Source organism: Babylonia areolata, chromosome 20, assembly GCF_041734735.1.
Source record: "Babylonia areolata isolate BAREFJ2019XMU chromosome 20, ASM4173473v1, whole genome shotgun sequence".
Classification (NCBI taxonomy): Eukaryota; Metazoa; Mollusca; class Gastropoda; order Neogastropoda; family Buccinidae; genus Babylonia; species Babylonia areolata.
Window position 1 is genome coordinate 39,668,816 of NC_134895.1, and position 5,302 is coordinate 39,674,117.

Consider the following 5,302-nt stretch of genomic DNA (forward strand, 5'->3'; position numbering starts at 1 on the left):
ATCCTTCTCCTCCTCAAACTCCAATTTTTCTTTCTCCCTCCTCTTCCTCTTTCTCCTCCTCATCCTTGTCATTCTCCTCCTCTTCTTCATCCTTCTCCTCCTCAAACTCCTTTGTCCCCCTCCTCCTCCTCCTTCTTCTTCTTCTCCTCTACCTCTTCCTCGTCCTTATCATTCTCCTCCTCCTCTTCATCCTTCTCCTCAAACTCCAATTTCTCTTTGACCCCCCCCCTCCTCCTCTTCCTCCTTCTTCTCCTTCTCCTCTACCTCTTCCTCGTCCTTGTCATTCTCCTCCTCCCCTCCTCCTCCTCCTCCAATTCCCCCTTCTTCCTCCCTCCTCTTCCTCTTTCTACTCCTCGTCCTTGTCATTCTCCTCCTCTTCTTCATCCTTCTCGACATCTCTTCTCTTTCTTCTCATCCTCCCCCTCCTCCTCCTCTTCTCCCTCATCCTCCTCGTCATCTTCTTCTTCCTCCTCCTCCTATTTCCCACCACAACAGTGTCCCAACCTACAGTGAAAGATGGCTATGTTCGCCCTACAACCCCACTGTTTATTCTGGCGGAGGTTCCTGTTTCTCTGCTTGTAAACAAGTCATCTTTTTTAAGGCTGGCTGGTAGGGTCTTCATTGACTGGCGGAGAGGAGGCAGAGGGTGGTGGGGCGGGGAGGGGGGGGGGCGAGAGAGGTGTGTGGTTGTCTTCCTATTATGTGTATACATAGCCATGATTCCATCAGCAGTGAGTGAGTCTGTGTGTGTGTGTGTGTATGTGTCTGTCTGTCTGTCTGTCTGTCTGCCTGCCTGTGAATACGTGTGTGTGTGTGTGTGCGTGTGTGTGTGTGTGTGTGTGTGTGTGTGTGTGTGTGTGTGTGTGTGTGTGTGGTTCTGGGTGTAGGGGGTGTTCTGGTGTTCGCCATGTTTAGTATAGGATCGACCATCTATCACTCGTTCACACACACACACACACACACACACACACACACACACACACACACACACACACACACACACACACTCACACACACACACACACAAACACAAATGCACACATGGATACAGATAGACAGACAGATAGAGACAGGGAGAGAGAGAGAGAGAGAGGGGGGGGCGAAAGGGAAAGAGGGAGAAAAAAAGAAAAGAAATAGAGATAGAAAGAAAGAGAAAGAAAGAAAGAAAGAAAAAAAGAGAGAGATAGACAGATAGATAGAGAGGCACACAGACAGACAATCGGAAACAGAGAGAAAAAATAATGAAAACAACAGCCAGTTCACAATGGTCAGAAAGCGCACATGTGCGCCTCTGTGGGTTGAGGTTTGTGAAATCAATATGCTGCGCCATAGCTCCCTCTGTCATAATATCATGAGCGGAATGGGGGAGGGGGGGTCGGGGGGGGGGGGGGGGGGGGGGGGGGGGGGGGAGGGAGGGGGAGAGGGGGGATACGAAATAAGAGAAACGACATGCAGTGTATTATCAATGGTTTCTCCAGTCAATGGGAAACCATTTACAGCTTAGTCTTTTGTGAAGGACTATGACTCTCAAACTAGGAGGTAAAATTGCACTGGCTCTTAGTGCTGCAGCCTTGTGGGCTAGTGGGCCTTTGGGAACCATCCCAACGCCGACTGTCCTAAAACCCTCTTAGCCGAGAGAGTGGAGATGTACTTGGGCAAGACACTCTCCACTATAATCAAATTCTAGTCCAAATAGTCGGAATAGCAGCTGCGTCCTCTGCTGTCCTGATGGTCATAGTCGGACACAACTGACTATCACATATATATATATATATATATATATAGATATAAATATATGTGTGTACCTATCAGAGATACCCCGCCTTGCCCGTCCGACTGCCCACCCCCATCACCTCCTCACCCCCGCCCCTAACCCCCTAACCCCCTCACCCACCACCACACAACACAAATTTTTTTTTTGGGGGGGGTCTAATATCACTCTTAGTAAACAGACGTAAAATCGATATACAACACCCTATCAAGAGTTTCTTCTACAGCATTTTGCCAGCAGAGGACAACCCTCTCGTTGCCATGGGTTCTTTTTCAGTGCGCCAAGTGTTACAGATGCCGCATTGACCACTGCGTTGGGACTGTCTATGTCTCTCTCTGTCTCTCAGTCTTTGTTTCCCTCTCTCTCTCTCTCTCTTTCTGTGTGTGTGTGTGTGTGTGTGTGTGTGTGTGTGTGTGTGTGTGTGTGTGTTCTCTTTGATTCTTTGATTCTCTCTCTCTCTCTCTCTCTCTCTCTCTCTCTCTCTATCTATCTATCTATCTATCTATCTCTATTTCTCCCCCATATCTCTCACTCATTCACTTCACTGCACTGTCCCTCCCTCAGTCTCTCCCGCTGGACACTGTATTGACTGGCACTGAGATAATAATTATATAAACGTCTCAACCGTTCTGGCACAGTCTGCGTGCGTAGCTTCTGTGAATGACTGACCACAAGCGGTCCTAGTCGTGTTGGCAGACTGCACTGAAGTCTTATCTGCCCGGACACACCCCTTAGGGTCATTTTAGGATGGACAAGCCTTTTTTTTTTTTTGTTTACACACTCATCCCATGCCCATATTAACGTCAACCCGCTGTATATTGTCATTGGAATATTTCTATTTTCCAAGAAAATGCGTGTTATAACATTTTATTTTTTAATAGTGCACTCCCCTGATGCAAATCCCTTTTGCCTGAAGAGAGCCAGTGGTCTAAGACACAACATCAATGGGGTAGGGGGTGGGGTTGGAGGTGGAGGGCGACCTGGGTGAGAGAGAGAGTGACAGACAGACAGACAGACAGAGAGAGACAGACAGACAGACTAGACAGACAGACTGGACAGACAAACAAACTGGGAATGAGAGAGGGTGGTATCTAGAATGATATATCTCCAGACCATTTTCTCGCTGAGTTTTTGGCTGATTGTTCTGGATTGTGCTTTATGACTTATAACACCTCTTTTTACTTTTTCTTTCTTTCTTGGCAGTCGAGGGATGAATAATTAAGTTATGTATATATATATATATATATATATATATATATATATATATATATATATGCATATATATATATATATATATATATATATATATATATATGTATGTATGTATGAATGTATGTATGTATGTATGAATGTAAGAATATACTTTTGTTGTTGTTTCGTATCTGTCCCTATCTCTCTGTGTCTGTATGTGTACACGCCAACTCCCCCCCCCCTCCTCCTCCTCCCCCCGACATCCCCTCACCCCCCCCCCCCCCCACACCCCCCCCACGCCCTCATCCCCCCCGACTTCAATCCGCCAGTCTTCTCTCCCGCTACCCCCCACCCCACCCCCCAACCTCCCTCTACTCCGTCCCCCACCCCACTTCCTATCCCCCCCGACAGGGAACACTGCTGAATAATACATGGCATCTCTGATAGGATTGTCTCTTGAGTTTTTTTGTAGCCTCGTTGTGTGCTTTTCCAGAATTATTGTTTTGTTTTTTTGTCTTTTTAATGTAATGTCACGGAATGTCTTTCTTCTGTGACAGCTGCCGTTGGTTTGACTTTCAGATGTTGAACAGTTATGCAATATTGAAGAGTTTTTTTTCTTCTTTGTTTGGTAGCAGTTTGGTTTTCTTGCTTTCCTTTCTTTCTTTCTTTGTTTCTTTGTTTCTTTTTTTCTTTCTTTCTCCCTCCCTGTCTTTAATTCATTTATTTGTTTCTTTATCCCTGTCTTTTATTCATTCCTGATTTATCTCTTTCTTTCATTCTTTCCGAGTTTTTCTTTCTTTTTTTCTTTTTTTCTTTCTTTCTTTGTATGTCTTCATGTCTATTCTTGTCTACCTGTCTTTCTCTTTGCTTCTGTATCCCCACTCTCTCTCTCTCTCCCCCCACTCTCTCTCTCTCTCTCTTCTCTCTCTCTCTCTCTCCCTCTCTCCCCTCTCTCTCTCTCTTATTTCTCACCTTTCTTGGACTTAAAGTCTTTTCACATAGACATATCTTGTTGTTGGTGGTGGTGGGTTTTTTTTTGTTTTTGTTTTTTTTAAATATTTTTTAGACTTGTTTTTCTCGTCTGTCTCTCTGTGTCCCCTTCTTTCTTTGGAGCGGAGCAAGGCCACAAGGTATGACGCCCAAGTGACCGGGTCAGTGTTTTCGTTTTACATAAATAAAACCAGGTTTGTATGTTACTCAGTGACAACAGAAAGCATGTTGCCACTGTTTTCTTTCGTCGTATTTGAATTGTTTCATCTTTCACCGGCCGGTAACGTTGTACCGCTGTCAAGAGGCTGTTTCAGGCTTACATATTCAGCTGAATAATTTTCAAAGTGGAGAGTTCTCTTCTTTTTTTTTTTCTTTTTTTTTTTTAATCCCGATTTCAGCGTCACTTGTCATACAGACCTGTTCGCAGTGACCTTAATCATATTCTAGTGTATACACATGCAAAAGACCAAATATGCAAGTCGAAAGATCGTCCATATCAGTGTTCATCAGGTTATTTAAACCCGAACAAACTAAATAGTAAACTCATGCAAAAAAAAAACAACAAAAAACAAATATGCATGCGGAAGATCATCCATATCAGTATTCATTAGGTTATTTAAACCCGATCAAACGCAAGTGTATACACATGCAAAAGACCAACTATGCACGCGAACTGAAAGATCATCAATATCAGTGTTCATCAGTTTATCTAAGCACGAACAAACCCAGCATACACAGACCTCAGCCCCACCCCAACCCCCAACCCCACCCCACCACAAAAAGCAAGTAAGCAACCAGTCAAACAAACACATAATGTGGCTGCCTACGTGACACAGCAAACACAACCACTCACGAACAATCTCACTGGCACAAGTCACAAGTCTGTGCTCTGCAAGTCTTACTCTGCAAGTCTATCATGTTTCTCTTCTGTTTGCCTCTGTCTCTTCCTGTTTGTCTATCAGTGTGTCTGTCTCCCTTTCTCTTCAGTCCCTCCATGTCTCTGTCTGTCCCTCTTTTCCCGAAATTCCTCCCCCCCCCCCCACCCCTTCTCTCTCTCTCTCTCTCTCCAGTCTTATTGTCCACCACCCCATTATTGTTTTATCTTAGACCATCAGCTCACTTGTAGACAAGTGTATGGCATCAAGGGAGACGACTGTACCGTGGGGCTGCAGAAACAGACAGTGCCGTGCAGATCCAGCCAGATCATGCAGGCCATCATCATGTCGTGTTACTCACTGTCTGCCCGTGCTGGAAAGACTCAAATATCAGATGGGTTAATGACGAAAGCAACATGCTCCTATCTTTTGTATGATAGTCAGTCGTCAATGTCCGACTATGACCATCAGAACA